General features: G+C 44.2%; 6 non-coding genes across 6 annotated transcripts; 2 read left to right on the plus strand and 4 right to left on the minus strand.

Annotated features, from left to right (window-relative positions):
* Nucleotides 1-298: 298 nt before the first annotated feature.
* On the minus strand, nt 299-372 carry trnai-aau (transfer RNA isoleucine (anticodon AAU)). Its single transcript has one exon. It is a non-coding gene; the product is annotated as a tRNA-Ile (tRNA).
* A 559-nt stretch (nt 373-931) lies between these two features.
* trnag-gcc (transfer RNA glycine (anticodon GCC)) lies at nt 932-1,002 on the minus strand. Its single transcript has one exon. It is a non-coding gene; the product is annotated as a tRNA-Gly (tRNA).
* A 213-nt stretch (nt 1,003-1,215) lies between these two features.
* Nucleotides 1,216-1,297, minus strand: trnas-aga (transfer RNA serine (anticodon AGA)). Its single transcript has one exon. It is a non-coding gene; the product is annotated as a tRNA-Ser (tRNA).
* A 1,270-nt stretch (nt 1,298-2,567) lies between these two features.
* On the minus strand, nt 2,568-2,641 carry trnai-aau (transfer RNA isoleucine (anticodon AAU)). The gene has a single exon. It is a non-coding gene; the product is annotated as a tRNA-Ile (tRNA).
* An 8,020-nt stretch (nt 2,642-10,661) lies between these two features.
* trnas-gcu (transfer RNA serine (anticodon GCU)) lies at nt 10,662-10,743 on the plus strand. Its single transcript has one exon. It is a non-coding gene; the product is annotated as a tRNA-Ser (tRNA).
* A 4,323-nt stretch (nt 10,744-15,066) lies between these two features.
* Nucleotides 15,067-15,140, plus strand: trnai-aau (transfer RNA isoleucine (anticodon AAU)). Its single transcript has one exon. It is a non-coding gene; the product is annotated as a tRNA-Ile (tRNA).
* Nucleotides 15,141-18,465: the final 3,325 nt, after the last annotated feature.

Below are 18,465 nucleotides of genomic sequence, written 5' to 3' on the forward strand. Positions count from 1 at the left end.
GCTCCAGTTCGACACCCAGTTCGACACCACTTTACAGTATATGACAAAAGCATGGCAGACTGTGCCGGACCGGCAGATAACTTCCGCTTATTTTTACCATATTAAACATTGGAAATCCTCCCACTTGTATTTGTGACACTTGATTTTGGCTCCACCTAAGACACTCTTAAATCTTCAAACACTTTTCTCTTCTCCCGCAACACTCTTGTCTGTCGGCACTATGTGGCAGCGTTGCATGACAACCCCTCTCACCACGGAAAGGAACCTAACAGCTTTGGTAAGAGAGGAGAAAAGGACCTGGCCAGTACGGGGCTCGAACCCGTGACCTTGGCGTTATTAGCACCACGCTCGAACCAACTGAGCTAACCGGCCTCGCAACAGTGCTCCTCTCTGTGCTGCAAAAAATCGAACTCAGGGAATTTCTTTTGTCCTCCTTTGAATAGAAAGCCGTGTAATTCAGTGTACGGGCTTTCTCGTGCAGTTTCATGGTTCTTGTAACCCAAATCCTACACTGGCCTGAAGTGCCCCCCCATTTCACAGCATTTCTCAGCTGATTTAAAATGTACCTAAAGGAGAAGCATTATTGAAGACCATCAATTACCAAGAGCTTTTGTCAAAGGTTTTGGTGGTCATTTTGAATGACCACAGAGCGCTGTGACCTCGGTTTTACATCTCATCCAAAAGACAGCGCCCTTTTACAACACAGCATCTCCGTCACTATACTGGGGCATTGGGACCCGCACAGACCTCAGGGTGAGCGCCCCACCGCCGGCACCATTAACACCGCTTCCAGCTGGAAGCTTTGTTTTTCCCTGTAGCTCACCCTCATCCGGGTACTGACCTGGCTCACACCTGCTTAGCTTCAGTGGGTTTTTTGAGTTGCGAGTTGCAAGGGGATGCAAGTGATGGAGCCGCTCGCTGCAAAAGCCACTGCATTGGCCGGGAATCGAACCCGAGCCTCCCGCGTGGCAGGCGAGAATTCTACCACTGAACCACCAATGCTCAGTGCCTGGGCCGTCAAAAAAGACGCTTTTTTGGTGCTCTGTGCAAAACGCGTCGACATCTGCTTCCAGCTGCAAAATGCCATTCGCGGACGCTGAAGAACTTATTTCCAAGGCAGCGGGTACAAGCGATTGGGCGTTTTAAAACCACCAGGAACAGCAAAGAGGCGCGCTTCTTTGCTTGCGCCGAAACACACCGACTGGAGGCGGATAACGTAGTCGGCAGGATTCGAACCTGCGCGGGGAGACCCCAATGGATTTCTAGTCCATCGCCTTAACCACTCGGCCACGACTACAGCAAGCCCCACTGCCGCTGCGTTCTTGCTACAATCTTACCTGGATCGCGAGGCGCCGGCGGAAGCCTATTTCAAAGTCGTTCTCCGTTTCAAAAAAACATTTCCAAAATACAAGCCTTGCAGACAGACACGCCTCAGAGGACTTAAGGGTGGCTTCATGTCGGAATGATAAAGTCTCCCCGTCCGGACATGAAAATGCCACTTTGTTACACACAAAAAAAGAATCAACAACAGAGAAATGCCCACAAGCATTTGAAAAGCCGCACCACGTCGCACTTGAAATAGCTCTTACATTAGTGGTAGACGCAGGAATCGCCTTTTTATTTACGCTCTTACCAACGCGATGGAAAGCAAAACAAAGCAAAGCAGAGCAAAACAAAACGAACAAACGAAAACCTTGCGTATAACGCCGTTACGTGCCCAAGCGGTATTGTACATCATCCTAGCACTGCACCCCGGGGCGTACGGTATATGGGAACGAGCACACGCCACGAATTGTCTCGAATCACTCCCTACAGCTGTAAGGTGCCTTGAAGCGTGCACCCCCAACATTCTTCTTTGCGCATGTGTGAAAGGTAAACTGTTGAACAAACTCTGAACCAGCTCTAAGGAAACTAATCCGATTAGACGTTACTTTGACTCATCTTTTTATGCTCAGTGCTGGATTGCTCAAACTCCAGCTAGGGTTAGGTTTAGCATTCCCACGCTACTTAGACACTTTGTTTACGCTCAGTGCTGGATTTTGGGAACTTCAGGATGAGTGGGAATTTTCTCCTATCTGTCAATTCTGTTTTGTTTTGGAGACTCTTGGCTGCCTATGTTGTACAGTGCAGCGTGAAGGAAACATTTTCCAAAACTGTGTCAGCTCAAAAGTTGTAAGAAAACCTCTCCAGCTGCTTTAACTCTCTTCATTTTTGTCATTTAATGTGACACTCGATGTATAACTGGAGCCTCACATATGCAAATGGTGAGGCTCCAGTTCGACACCCAGTTCGACACCACTTTACAGTATATGACAAAAGCATGGCAGACTGTGCCGGACCGGCAGATAACTTCCGCTTATTTTTACCATATTAAACATTGGAAATCCAACCACTTGTATTTGTGACACTTGATTTTGGCTCCACCTAAGACACTCTTAAATCTTCAAACACTTTTCTCTTCTCCCGCAACACTCTTGTCTGTCGGCACTATGTGGCAGCGTTGCATGACAACCCCTCTCACCACGGAAAGGAACCTAACAGCTTTGGTAAGAGAGGAGAAAAGGACCTGGCCAGTACGGGGCTCGAACCCGTGACCTTGGCGTTATTAGCACCACGCTCGAACCAACTGAGCTAACCGGCCTCGCAACAGTGCTCCTCTCTGTGCTGCAAAAAATCGAACTCAGGGAATTTCTTTTGTCCTCCTTTGAATAGAAAGCCGTGTAATTCAGTGTACGGGCTTTCTCGTGCAGTTTCATGGTTCTTGTAACCCAAATCCTACACTGGCCTGAAGTGCCCCCCCATTTCACAGCATTTTTCAGCTGATTTAAAATGTACCTAAAGGAGAAGCATTATTGAAGACCATCAATTACCAAGAGCTTTTGTCAAAGGTTTTGGTGGTCATTTTGAATGACCACAGAGCGCTGTGACCTCGGTTTTACGTCTCATCCAAAAGACAGCGCCCTTTTACAACACAGCATCTCCGTCACTATACTGGGGCATTGGGACCCGCACAGACCTCAGGGTGAGCGCCCCACCGCTGGCACCATTAACACCGCTTCCAGCTGGAAGCTTTGTTTTCCCCTGTAGCTCACCCTCATCCGGGTACTGACCTGGCTCACACCTGCTTAGCTTCAGTGGGTTTTTTGAGTTGCGAGTTGCAAGGGGATGCAAGTGATGGAGCCGCTCGCTGCAAAAGCCACTGCATTGGCCGGGAATCGAACCCGAGCCTCCGGCGTGGCAGGCGAGAATTCTACCACTGAACCACCAATGCTCAGTGCTTGGGCCTTCAAAAAAGACGCTTTTTTGGTGCTCTGTGCAAAACGCGTCGACATCTGCTTCCAGCTGCAAAATGCCATTCGCGGACGCTGAAGAACTTATTTCCAAGGCAGCGGGTACAAGCGATTGGGCGTTTTAAAACCACCAGGAACAGCAAAGAGGCACGCTTCTTTGCTTGCGCCGAAACACACCGACTGGAGGCGGATAACGCAGTCGGCAAGATTCGAAACTGCGCGGGGAGACCCCAATGGATTTCTAGTCCATCGCCTTAACCACTTGGCCACGACTACAGCAAGCCCCACTGCCGCTGCGTTCTTGCTACAATCTTACCTGGATCGCGAGGCGCCGGCGGAAGCCTATTTCAAAGTCGTTCTCCGTTTCAAAAAAACATTTCCAAAATATAAGCCTTGCAGACAGACACGCCTCAGAGGACTTAAGGGTGGCTTCATGTCGGAATGATAAAGTCTCCCCGTCCGGACATGAAAATGCCACTTTGTTACACACAAAAAAAGAATCAACAACAGAGAAATGCCCACAAGCATTTGAAAAGCCGCACCACGTCGCACTTGAAATAGCTCTTACATTAGTGGTAGACGCAGGAATCGCCTTTTTATTTACGCTCTTACCAACGCGATGGAAAGCAAAACAAAGCAAAGCAGAGCAAAACAAAACGAACAAACGAAAACCCTCACGTCCCGCACTTGCGTATAACGCCGTTACTTGCCCAAGCGGTATTATACGTCATCCTAGCACTGCACCCCGGGGTATACGGTATATGGGAACGAGCACACGCCACGAATCGTCTCGAATCACACCCTACAGCTGTAAGGCGCCTTGAAGCGGGCACCGCCAACATTCTTCTTTGCGCATCTGTGAAAGGTAAACTCTTGAGCAAACTCTAAACCAGCTCTAAGGAAACTAATCCGATTAGACGTTACTTTGACTCATCCTTTAAGGGACCTTTGTTAATTGGAGAAATCAATGATTTCGAATGAATTCTGTATGCGTTAAAAGACAGCTATACACAGAAAACATGCAGGACACTGCTCATGATGTTTCCCGAGCCGAAACACAGTGCGTTTTTCCAAGCCATCTGACAAAGCCCGCCCACTGAAAACTGCAGCAGATCGTGTAAAGACGTTCAACTTTGTAACTACTGCACGCACAGGAAGCAGAATAAATTCCTCTTTTCAAACTGTCAAAGGTTTGCTTTGCGAACGCTGCAGGACATCGCACAATCTCTTTTGAACGGGGACAAACGATTTCTTATGAGGCGCACTAAGTACAGACGTTTAAAAAGCTCCACTCATGCCGACCATGCAGCATGAAGAAGCGCAACCTAACGTTTGCATTCCTAGCACTGTTGCAACCTAGCACTGTTGCATTCCGCGCATCAGTAGCTAAGAGAATATCATTTAAGGCTCTTGTTAATGCTGTTTCAGAAACCAGACTGAAATTTCTCAAGTATATTATTTGAATCCAGATACGATTGACGTTGGGCAACAACTATTCTCTCAAAACTTAGATTGAAATGGGACCTTTGAGACAGGCCTGTAGTTGTTAAGAACTTGTGGATCCAAATTTGACTTCTTAAGGAGCGGTCTAACAACCGCTACCTTAAATTGATCAGGTACAACGCCTGACGCAAGCGATGCATTCATCATACTAATTATAGGTCCTGCCAGTCCTTCGAGGGAATCTTTGACTAGCTGAGTGGGTATGGGATCTAGCGAACAGGTGGTTGACTTTGTCTTACGTCTGTGTCCATGAGTCCACCATAAGAAGAAATCTGAACAGAAATCTGAGTGGTGATCATGCGAGGTCACCACGGAGGAAACCACTGCTCTCCCCCCAAAAAAAACCACCACTGCCCCTCTCAAGTTTGCTAAAGACCACATGGATGTTCCACAGCAACTCCTGGAACAATGTTCTGTGGACAGACGTGACAAAAGTTGAACTTGTTGGTAAATGTGCACAGCGTTATGTTTGGAGATAACAAAACACTGCATACCAACTCCAAAACCTCATCCCACCTGGGAAGCATGGCGGATGCTGTACGGCTTGCAATCATCGAGGGACCGATGAATTCCAAGATGTATCAGGAAATTCTACAGCAGAATGTCAGGGTGTCTGCCTGTGATCTAAAACTCGAAAGACGCTGGGTCATGCAGCATGACAAAAACAAAGGAGTACATCAACAACAGAGTGGCTGAAACAGAAGAAATTCCATATTTTGGGATGGCCAAGTAAGAGTCCTGACCCCAATCCCATTGAAGTGCTGTGGCGTGATCTGAAGCAGGCCGTTCAGCGCAAGACATCCCAAAAATATACATGAACTGAAACAGTTTTGCATAGAGGAATAGGCCAAAATACCTCCTAACCGCTGCTCAGGTCTGACCAGCCGCTACAGAAAGTGGGGATTGAGGTTTTTGTCATAAAGGAGGTTCCACTAGCTCCTTAATATAAGGGTTCACGTACTTTTTCCATCAATGACCTTGATTGTTTAAACCATTTGGTCAATAAAGAAACAGCAATGTCAAATGTTGGGCGTGTGTTGTTTGTTAAATCAGACTCTCTTTATTAATTATTATGACTTAGATAAAGATAAGATCACATGTTAGGAGCCATTCATGCAGAAATCCACATCATTCCGAAGGGCTGTTTACAAAAGTTTTTCTCCCAACTGTATGTGAGAGAAAAGCAGAGACGCTCACTGAGTAAGGTGGGGTTGTAGCTTTGCAAATCACAAGGACATTTGTACGCTCAAAATGGGACAGGAGCACCCCAGATGGGACTCAAACCCACAATCTCTGGTTTAGGAGGCCAGTGTCTTAGCCATTAGGCCACTGGGTAGGGTCAATCACGCTGATGAGAGCCAGTTTTTTTTTTCCTTTGCTTTTTCAAAGGGATCCCCAAAATTAGGGAAGTTAGGCAGCAGAAGGTTTACTGTGACCTGAGAAGGACCGGCATCCAATCACGGTGGTACACACACACACGCTCTCACTCATCTGAGCTACACGGCTACCAAGATGATCTCAGGTGCGCCGAGCTGGTACGGAACATATTGAACTGATCGACGACGAATTGTCTCTCAGACAGGCTTTTCACCTCTGAGCTCCCTGACTGACAGTGATCAGCTAGGTAGTGAAACAGTCAGCTGCTTCTAAGCCTTAAACAGCTGCATCTCGGCGCTTCCACGGAGAGATGATTTGAAAGCCGAACATCGCCCATTGGGAACACCTTTCTATCACTAGTTTAAGAGACTCTTAAGGTCTTGCAGAGGTGCCTGTCTAATAGCATGTGCTTTGCAAGCTATAGGTGTTTAGGCTGAGGCAGAATGCCTGTTAACAAAATGTTTTTCTAAAGGGGCCTCGCACTCTTTTCCAAGCAATGGTCACCATCCCCACCGAGTGTCACAATGTAGTCATGTCCTAGGACATCACCTGTTAGTCTCCATTTGTCTGCCACCAACACTTTAGGTTACGGAGTCACAACCGCACCCCGGAGACCAGAGGAGCCATTGGCGTTCTGGCGGCGCAGATTGGGCTGAAGGTGGGACGCTTGAATCTCGCTGTTGGAGGCCGTCTGAAACTGACCCAAGCCTTTCCCTTGAATTAAATGTAAATAAGAAATGAACCCCAGATGCACATGGATTGTGCTCATTTCCCTCTATTCCCCGTGTTGCAGTGGTAGGATGACGTAAATTCCTGCTTCGACACGTAACGGCATTATAATCAAGTGCAGGAGCTGAGGGCTTTAGTTTTGTTTCGTTTTCCATGGCGTTCGTAAGCGCGCAAATCAAAGGCAATTCCTGCGTCTAACACGAATGTAAATGCTTTAAAAGTGCAGTGTGGTGCAGCTTGTAAAATCCTTTTCCACATTTGTGATTTGTTGATGTTTTTTCTGTCTGCCAAAGTTGCATTTTGACATCGGGACTGGGGGACTTTATCATTTGAACGTGAAGCCAGCCTTAAACCCTCTGAGGCATGTCTGTCTGCCGGCACGAATCTTGTGAAAGGTATTGTAACGCTTACGGCCGACAAGCAGTGTGTGTAAGAGCCGGCGTACCAGAGCGGGTGACGTCACCGCCCTTCCCTGTGATAGCAGGACCACAGCTACTGGGCTGTGGAGAGATCTCTCTTTAGCTCACGGGGCTAGGTCGCTGCAGAGAGACGCGGAAGTCCCGGGTTCGAGCCACCTATACTTTGGGCCGACCAGATGCGGCAAGGGCGCCCGCCTGAGCCCCCGTTGCGTTACATTGGTGTCAGAAGTGGGATGGGATAGCCCTTCGCCGGGGACGGCGATTTAAGCGGGGGAGAGTGTAACGCTTACGGCCGACAAGCAGTGTGTGTAAGAGCCGGCGTACCAGAGCGGGTGACGTCACCGCCCTTCCCTGTGATAGCAGGACCACAGCTACTGGGCTGTGGAGAGATCTCTCTTTAGCTCACGGGGCTAGGTCGCTGCAGAGAGACGTGGAAGTCCCGGGTTCGAGCCTCCAGTCGGGATGGGGCCGAACAGATGCGGCAAGGGCGCCCGCCTGAGCCCCCGTTGCGTTACAGTATTTTTTTTTTTAACGGAGAGCGACTTTAAAAAGGTTTCCGCAGCCACCTCGCACTCCGTGTTAGATTATAGGAGGAATGCGGCGGTAGCGAGCTCGCTTTTGGCATGGCCGAGTGGTTAAGGCGATGGACTCGAAATGCGTTGGGGCTTCCCCGCGCAGGTTCGGAACTTGCCGACTCCGGCGTCTGCCGCACGTCGCCTTGTGCCTGCGCGGCAAAGGCAAAGTGCCGCTTCTCCTTTCCCGGTACTATAAAAACGCTAAATCGCTTGGACCCGCTGCCATGGAAAGCAGTTCTTCAGATTACCACACATTCTGCGTTCGCACCTCTGGTGCTCTACTTATGCCTTTGAAAACCTAATGAATAAAGCTGAAAGAACCGACACGATATGTAGGTGCTCGTAAAGCACGCAGTAAAGAACTGTTAACAGCAAGGGTTTCAGTGGGTTAACTGAGGCGAAGGCGTGATCGCTAATTGTTGACTTTTTATTTGGTGTTAGAAACACTCTTACTGTGCATGACGTGCAACAAATGTAGCCACAGAAATTGCATCACGCTTTCATGTATGCTATTGCAGACACCAACGTTGCCTGGATAGAAAACCGAAATAGCCGTGGGTTTGCTTGCTGGTCTGAAGGATCTCTCTTCGAATCTCTATCATTTGTCAATGGAAGTAAAAGGCGCTGCAATCTCATACGTTCAGAATCAAACCCGCAGCTGTTCGACTTTATTTCTTGACTAATTACAACTGAGTGTCGCATGAGCAGTTACGTAAACTTGTCTGGTATATTTGAACACAAATGCCGTTCTTCAATTAAAACTAACAGTACATTGTCAGTGACATTCAGTTCTATACAAACAAGAGACAGACAAGAGAATATTTCTACCTTTCATGTGGACTACGTGTTGACTTACTGATCGGAATAATTGAAAAGTTCGGGTTCATAGCCGATGCAGTGCGTGCTAATTAGAACAACAGCAACGCTGAGCTCTCAGCACCGTACTGAGCCCAGGTGTTTTTCTAAAGCTGTCAGGTGCAGTTCATTTACATGAAGGAAATCTCTTATTGGGTACGATTACAATACAGTTAGTAGCACAGGCTACTTAGGGAGTAGCCTGAAGCGTTTAAAAACGACCCGAGCCAGGCAGAAGTCGAACCTACTATCTCCTGATCCGTAGTCAGACGTGTTATCCATTGCACCACTGACCCTGGTGCAACACTGCAGGACTGCAACCCGGTGAGCTCAGCACTGCAACTAGTAAAATACCCCCGGTCCATTCTTTTCCAAAAGTGAGAAACACCTGTTTTCTACATTTTCTGTTTTAAAACCATATCTCTTTAAACCAAACCAAGAGTTTGTCTTTTGCTCTGATATTCTGATTCATTTCGATTTCAAAGAAAAAAAAACTACCTTCCAAAGCATCATAAAATTGTCCCTTCTTCCAGACTCTACTTCTCTCTTGTAGTAGTACAGCAGACCTTTCCAGGTGAGCAGATCACAGAGTCCGAAATGAGCTTCCTCCATCAAGCAAAGTACCTGAACATGAATCTGTCATCATAAAAGCGCCCCTGTAATAAAGAAATTCAATCTGAAATCAAGAGGGCAGTTGCCTACTGAAATACAAGAAGTCATCAATTTTAACCTAGCAACACATTAAAGGCTGCATCTATACAAGTACGATTCTAGAAATGCTCACCAGATTACGTTTTAAGAAGGAACTGCGCTTCAGGTTCTGCCGAGATCTTAACTCGGATGGCAGGATTCAGAGTCCGGAGTGCGGACTGATTGCGCACGGAGGGTCCATATACTGTGGATCCCTCAGTGATCTTCCGCGTATTCAAACCACCAGCGTGTGACTCCCCTGTCCCCGTGAACTCATTGCTCTGCTCTCTCCTCTGTGCAGCCGAGCCCGATTCACGGTAAAGTGAAAAAAAATATGCCCTCAACGTGAGATTTACTCTGGAGCGAGGATAGATGTTACCTTTTTATCATTGAACAGGATGTATGTGATGTGGCGACTAGGTTCAATTTTGTATCCTCTTTAAAAGATTAAGGACTGGGGTGAGCGTGATTTACCACCCTTTCAGCTAAGAACCCGACGTGCGCACCGTTTAAGCTGCATAGACTCGGTCGTTTAACTCGTCTCCATTAGGAGGGTTAAGGTTAAAGAAAAAAAAAATTGCTGACTTCTTTTTTTTTGCCAGCTGCTAGCGCTGATTAGCAAGGTTTGTATTTCATGTTTTGCAAGTTGCATCCATTTTAAGAAAAACAAGTCGTGTTAAAGACAGGAAATGAATACTTGCATTTAATTAAGTCTAGCCGTAGGCGGTTGTCCATAATGACCAGTTCTGTTCGAGAAGACAGAACAAAAAAAGGCACTGCTGGGATTCAGACCCAGGGGCTCCTGTTTACTAGACAGCCGCTTTAACCAACTAAGCCACAGTGCCCCGGGAGTGCTGTCCTTTTGCAGCCACTTGGACACACCACTCAGACACATCTGCATTCGGTGTGTGCTCCGCCTGCTCGCTGAGCAAGTTGCCACCTTTACATACAATAGCAACATCGACACCAAGAGAAAGGATGACAAATGGCTTTTATCTGGAACTTTTCATGTCCAAGGAGCTCAATGTGCTTTCTGTGTACAACAGGGCCACTGAACTCCACGCTGGCCACTGAACCACAGCAGTGGGTTGCTGGCTTCACATCTCCCAAGGAAAATGTTGAAATCGCATGTGGAACAGGAAAATGACCCTCGAGTACGAGGGAAAAAAAAGAAAAAGATCATCTGGAGCGCGCCAACCCAGTTGGGACAGCCCAGTTTTGTTAACGAGGTGGCCGAGTGGTTAAGGCGATGGATTGCTAATCCATTGTGCTTTGCACGCATGGGTTCAAATCCCATCCTCGTTGGTTTCCATGTCTGTTTCCATTCTGTTTTTGATCCCTATTGCTCAATGCACAGTGAAAGCATTGCATACATGTGTCTGACAATGAGAAATGGGCCCCTGAGACAGTCATTTGCCTGTTTCACAAATGATCGTATTTTACTAGAGATTCTGTTTGGGATTCAGATGTGCATTCGGACAGCAATCCCTTTCAAGAAATGATACGTTCTGGATGAGGTCAAAGGTGCATCATTTGGACACTTTGTGGGCTTGAAATACAAAGAAAATCATGTTCTATGGTACAAGATAAATACAAAACTTAAGCTTTTATTATAATTAGATTTGTTTATAAAGCATAAGCAATCATTTATTACATTAATATATGTAAAAATAACATTTTAGCATCATACATTTAGTATATTTAGTCCCTAATGCTGAAAGAAATGATCATAGAACATGACTTCTAACTCTACCTGCGGTGTTTTTGATCCCTATTGCTCAATGCACAGTGAAAGCATTGCATACATGTGTCTGACAATGAGAAATGGGCCCCTGAGACAGTCATTTGCCTGTTTCACAAATGATCGTATTTTACTAGAGATTCTGTTTGGGATTCAGATGTGCATTCGGACAGCAATCCCTTTCAAGAAATGATACGTTCTGGATGAGGTCAAAGGTGCTGGAACACTGTATTTAGGATGTGTTTGCAGTTATTCTGTGTTTCTAGCTTCAACCCAGTGATATATATATATATGCTCACTGATTTTTTGGTACATGCCCAGGGCAATAATCATTATGAGGATTTATTTCCATATGTGCTAGAGGTAGTGTTGTGAAATTCTTCAACACACTGGATCGCAGGTTTAAACCTGCACTCTTACTCCTTAAATACCAACAAATGCAGATATGTAGCAATCATATTAATAATAATAATAATAATTGCTTACACTTATATAGCGCTTTTCTGGACACTCCACTCAAAGCGCTTTATATTGTAGCGGACACTCATTTGCCTGTTTCACAAATGATCGTATTTTACTAGAGATTCTGTTTGGGATACGGATGTGCATTCTGACAACAATCTCTTTCAAAAAATGATTTTACCTTATCGCAGCTTTGCCCCTCTTGCCTCTTTGGAAAATATCTCCATCTTGTGGTCGTTGCTGGTAATGTCTAGACAATATCTCCATCTTGTGGTCGTTGTTGGTAATGTCTAGACAATATCTCCATCATGTGGTCGTTGTTGGTAATGTCTTCTTATGCCCTTTTTTTATTTCAATTCTTTATTAGTTGATTCTAGAATCTCTACAATAGAGCTGAAAATATCAGTTTTGTAGCAGACAATATGACATTAGTTATAGTCCAATTAAGACTTTATTACCCTGTTCGTAACATAACAAATTAAAATTGATTAAAACTAAGTTTGGAACACCAGGGAACATAAAAAATGATTTTTAGGAAAACCATGAGGTTCTCTGTGTCCGATGCCTGCAAGGGGAGAAAGCTAGAATCCTTTGCTTTTTCAAAATTTGAAAATAAACATCATATAACAACAGCTTTCATTCCTAGGAGTGAAAAATAACCATTTTTGAAGACATATTAGTTTCTAAAACACTACAATAAAGTTAAAAACATCCGTTTTATATTACTTTTAGTATTTTTAGTGAAATTAGTCATTTATTGCACTATTTTTAATATAATCTCTAATTAAAAGTGAATAGAATTAAGTTTGGAGCAACAAGGAACACAAAAAAAAAAGATTTTAAGGAAAAAAATGATGTCTTCTGTGCCAGGTGCCTGCAAGGGGAGAAAGCTAGAATCCTACCCAGGCTCCTGGAGCTCTGTCCTGGCTAAAGGAGGGTGAATCCATCCCCTTCAAAGCTCCATGAAAAAATGATCATTTAAAATTTGAAAAAAAAAACATCATATAACAACAGTTTTCATTCATAGGAGTGAAAAACAACCATTTTTGAAGACATATTAGTTTCTAAAACACTACAATAAAGTTGAAAACATCCGTTTTATATTACATTAATTTTTGTGAAATTAGTCATTTATTGCACTATTTTTAATAAAATCTCTAATTAAATGTGATTAAAATTAAGTTTGGAACAACAAGGAACACAAAAAAAAAGATTTTAAGGAAAAAAATATTGTCTTCTGTGCCAGGTGCCTGCAAGGGGAGAAAGCTAGAATCCTACCCAGGCTCCTGGAGCTCTGTCCTGGCTAAAGGAGGGTGAATCCATTCCATTCAAAGCTCCATGAAAAAATGATATTTTTAAATTTGAAAAAAAAAAACATTGTAGAACAACATCTCTTGGTCCACAGAGTGCAAAAATCCAACTTTGAAGAAAATCCATTGACTGATCCACGAATCCTGAAGTTTCTTCGCATGATATCGGGCTTGAAACCACTTTCTGGAAAATGATGAAAAATGCCAAAAATGAAAAAAAAGTTATCAATTCTAGAGCCTAAGGGGAAAATAAGACAAATGTATATCTCCAAATAATTTTATGTGCTTCAGAAGAGCCCAGGAAAGTTTTTTGCATACATGAAACCACGCCCGTTTGCACGTAAGCAGACATGGTTGCACACACGACTGCATGAAAGCACGCGTGCATGCAAAATCATCCTGTTAAGCATTTGAAAAGCCGCACCACGGCGCACTTGAAATAGCTCTTACATTAGAGGTCGACGCAGGAATCGCCTTTTTATTTACGCTCTTACCAACGCGATGGAAAGCAAAACAAAGCAAAGCAGAGCAAAACAAAATGAACAAACGCAAAACCCTCACGTCCCGCACTTGCATATAACGCCGTTACGTGCCCAAGCGGTATTGTACGTCATCCTAGCACTGCACCCCGGGGCGTACGGTATATGGGAATGAGCACACGCCACGAATCGTCTCAAATCACTCCCTACAACTGTAAGGTGCCTTGAAGCGTGCACCCCCAACATTCTTCTTTGCGCATCTGTGAAAGGTAAACTCTTGAGCAAACTCTGAACCAGCTCTAAGGAAACTAATCCGATTAGACGTTACTTTGACTCATCCTTTAACAGTTTTCAGTCTCTGTCTTTAAACACCTTGCTCAGTCACATTCAAGCCACAAGTACTCTTCTCGGATGTTGCACAAACAAATCCTAATGTCTTGAAAGCATTGCAGCATGTTTGTGTCCCACTTCCCGTGGCTGCAGGACGACTGACACGAACGGACAAACACAATCTGTGGCGTTTAGCGTGACATAGTCTTGCAGGCATCGTGCTGTCTTACTGCAATACTATACCACTTGAGGAAACAGTCCATCTGGCCATGAAACTCATTTGAACGTCTAGCTACAGCAACTAACAATAACATGATTTATTCAGGATGTGTGGAATCAGCACGTCCCGGAGACAGCTTCTGAAATCGTGAGCATTCTCTGGTGGTGTCCTGGAGGGCTCCCCCGGGCATGTGTTGGTGGTATAGTGGTGAGCATAGCTACCTTCCAAGCAGGTGACCCGGGTTCGATTCCCGGCCAACGCAGTGGCAAGTGTTTTCAAATGCTGTCACAAGCCTTTGGTAAGCAAAGCGAAGCCTTTTGAAAGAGCTAAAGCACTGCAAAATGGAATTGAAGGAGAATCTTACAGGGGATTCTGAGCAGTGTCTAAATAAATAAATTCACAGCGTCCGCGGATGGCATTTTGCAGCTGGAAGTAGATGTCGACGCTTTTTTCACACAGCACCAAAAAAGCGTCTTTTTTGAAGGTACAGGCATTGAGCATTGGTGGTTCATTGTTAGAACTCTCGCCTGCCACGCAGGAGGCTTGGTTTCGATTCCTGGCCAATGCAGTGGCTTTTGCAGCGAAGAGCTCCATCACTTGCATCCCAACTTTTGCAACTCGCAACTGAAAACCCACTGAAGCTAAGCAGGTGTGAGCCAGGTCAGTACCTGGATGAGGGTGAGCTACAGGGAAAAACAAAGCTTCCAGCTGGAAGCGGTGTTAATGGGGCCAGCGGGGAGGCGCTCACCCTGAGGTCTGTGCGGGTCCCAATCTCCCAATATAGTGACGGAGAAGCTGTGTTGTAAAGGGGCGCTGTCTTTTGGATGAGATGTAAAACCGAGGTCATAGTGCTCTGTGGTCATTAGAAATGACCACCAAAACCTTTGACAAAAGCTCTTGGTAATTGATGGTCTTCAATAATGTTTCTCCTTTAGGTACATTTAAAATCAGCTGAATAATGCTGTGAAATCATGAAACTGCATGAGAAAGCCCGTACACTGAATTACACGGCTTTCTATTCAAAGGAGGACAAAAGAAATTCCCTGAGTTCGATTTTTTGCAGCACAGAGAGGGGCACTGTCACGAGGCCGGTTAGCTCAGTTGGTTAGAGCGTGGTGCTAATAATGCCAAGGTCGCGGGTTCGAGCCCCGTACGGGCCATGTCCTTTTCTCCTCTCTTACCAAAGCTGTTAGGTTCCTTTCCGTGGTGAGAGGGGTTGTCATGCAACACTGCCACATAGTGCCGACAGACAAGAGTGTTGCGGGAGAAGAGAAAAGTGTTTGAAGATTTAAGAGTGTCTTAGGTGGAGCCAAAATCAAGTGTCACAAATGCAAGTGGGAAGATTTCCAATGTTTAATATGGTCAAAATAAGCGGAAGTTACCAGCTGGTCCGGCACAGTCTGCCATGCTTTTGTCATATACTGTAAAGTGGTGTCGAACTGGAGCCTCACCATTTGCATATGTGAGGCTCCAGTTATACATCGATTGTCACATTAAATGACAAAAATGAAGAGAGGTAAAGCAGCTGGAGAGGTTTTCTTACAACTTCTGAGCTGACACAGTTTTGGAAAATGTTTCCTTCACGCTGCACTGTACAATATAGGCAGCCAAGAGTCTCCAAAACAAAACAGAATTGACAGATAGGAGAAAATTCCCACTCCTCCTGAAGTTCCCAAAATCCAGCACTGAGCGTAAACAAAGTGTCTAAGTAGTGTGGGAATGTTAAACCTAACCCTAGCTGGAGTTTGAGCAATCCAGCACTGAGAGTAAAAAGATGAGTCAAAGTAACGTCTAATCAGATTAGTTTCCTTAGAGCTGGTTCAGAGTTTGCTCAAGAGTTTACCTTTCACAGATGCGCAAAGAAGAATGTTGGGGGTGCAGGCTTCAAGGCGCCTTACAGCTGTAGGGAGTGATTCGAGACGATTCGTGGCGTGTGCTCGTTCCCATATACCTTACGCCCCGGGGTGCAGTGCTAGGATGACGTAGAATACCTCTTGGGCACGTAACGGCGTTATATGCAAGTGCGGGACGTGAGGGTTTTCGTTTGTTCGTTTTGTTTTGCTCTGCTTTGCTTTGTTTTGCTTTCCATCGCGTTGGTAAGAGCGTAAATAAAAAGGCGATTCCTGCATCTATCACTAATGTAAGAGCTATTTCAAGTGCGGCGTGGTGCGGCTTTTCAAATGCTCAACAGGATGACTTCGCTTGCACGTGTGCTTTCATGCAGTCGTGTGTGCAACCATGTCTGCTTATGTGCAAACGGGCGTGGTTTCATGTATGCAAAAAACTTTCCTGGGCTCTTCTGAAGCACATAAAATTATTTGGAGATATACATTTGTCTTGTTTTCCTCTTAGGCTCTAGAATTGATAACTTTTTTTTAGGATTCTAGCTTTCTCCCCTTGCAGGCATCGGGCACAGAGGACCTCATGGTTTTCCTGAAAATCTTTTTTTTTTGTGTTCCTTGTTGTTCCAAACTTAATTTTAATCACTTTTAATTAGATATTTTATTAAAAATAGTGCAAAAAATGACTAATTTCACTAAAAATAATGTAATATAAAACTGATGTTTTTAACTTTATTGTAGTGTTTTAGAAACTACTATGTCTTCAAAAATGGTTATTTTTCACTCCTAGGAATGAAAGCTGTTGTTATATGATGTTTATTTTCAAATTTTGAAAAAATCAAAGGATTCTAGCTTTCTCCCCTTGCAGGCATCGGACACAGAGAACCTCATGGTTTTCCTAAAAATCATTTGTTATGTTCCCTGGTGTTCCAAACTTAGTTTTAATCAATTTTAATTTGTTATTATGTTAAAAACAGGGTAATAAGTTTCTAATTGGACTATAAATAATGTCATATTGTCTGCTATAAAACTGATGTTTTCATCTCCATTGTAGAGATTCTAGAATCAACTAATAGAGAATTAAAATAAAAAAGGGCATAAGAAGACATTACCAACAACGACCACAAGATGGAGATGTTGTCTAGACATTACCAACAACGACCACAAGATGGAGATATTGTCCAAAGAGGCAAGAAGGGCAAAGCCGCGATAAGGAGATTGCTGTCAGAATGCACATCCGGATCCCAAACAGAATCTCTAGTAAATTATGATCATTTGTGAAACAGGCAAATGAGTGTCTGCTACAATATGATTGCTACATATCTGCATTTGTTGGTTTTTAAGGAGTAAGAGTGCAGGCGGTTTAAACCTGCGATCCAGTGTGTTGAAGTATTTCACAACACTACCCCTAGCACATCTGGAAATAAATCCTCATAATGATTATTGCCCTGGGCATGTACCAAAAAATCACTGAGCATATACATATATCGCTGTGTTGAAGCTAGAGACACAGAATAAGTGCAAACACATCCTAAATACAGTGTTCCTGCACCTTGACCTCATCCAGAATGTATCGTTTTTTGAAAGCGATTGCTGTCAGAATGCACAACTGAATCCCAAACAGAATCTATAGTCAAATATGATCATTTGTGAAACAGGCAAATGAGTCTCTCAGGTGCCCATTGCTCATTTTCAGACACATTTATGCAATACTTTCACCATGCGTTGAGCAATAGGGATTAAAGATACCAGAGGTAAGGTTTAAAAGTGATTCTGAGGTGCAACACATCAGCGATACAGCTAGGCATCTGAAATGCGGGGTTTGAGAGCCCTTCAGGGAACACCGTACCCTAAAGGTACCAGAAGTCCACTAGTATAAGCATTAAGTCACTGTCAGCCCTGTTGCAATGTGATTGCTACATATCTTCATTTCTTTGGTTTTTAAGGAGTAAGAGTGCAGGGGGTCTAAAACTGCGATCCAGTGTGTTGAAGTATTTCACAACACTACCTGTAGCCCGTCTGGAAATAAATCCTCATTCTGATTATTGACCTGGGCATGTACCAATAAATCACTGAGTATATATATATATCACTGTGTTGAAGCTAGAGACCTGTATGTAATAATATGATGCTAAAATGTTATTTTCACATGTAAGAAAACCGGCTCAGGGACGCCAAATATGTAATGTTGCCATAGCAAAATTAAATGTAGTGGCTCTCTGAAGGCACCAGTTCTGTAGGGTTTGGGCATTTACTGAGACAATTATTAATTGTAGCAGTAAATCACAAAGTTGATTCTTTTGATGGCTTTAGAATCCAACCATGTGACATAACTCAAACAACGCGCACACACAGGTACTAATACACGAGGATACATTTATTAATACATAAAATATGCATGTAAACCTAACAGATCTTATCGAGAGGGTTATCAGAATACAAAAGATATATATTCAGTCAGTTACGAAGTGTTACACATATCAAGAGGACATACGTTCAGTATATCATTCATTAAGACCGTTTCGTTAATGAACTTGGTTATAACTTCTACATTAGATACTCAAACAAGTACATAACTCTTAGGAATTAAATTGATATCAACTGGTTGGGATAACAATTGAATTCTCGAGCTGTAATGCAGTGA

The sequence above is a fragment of the Lepisosteus platostomus genome, unplaced genomic scaffold (assembly GCF_059453375.1).
Source record: "Lepisosteus platostomus isolate fLepPlt1 unplaced genomic scaffold, fLepPlt1.hap1 Scaffold_134_H1, whole genome shotgun sequence".
NCBI lineage: Eukaryota > Metazoa > Chordata > Actinopteri > Semionotiformes > Lepisosteidae > Lepisosteus > Lepisosteus platostomus.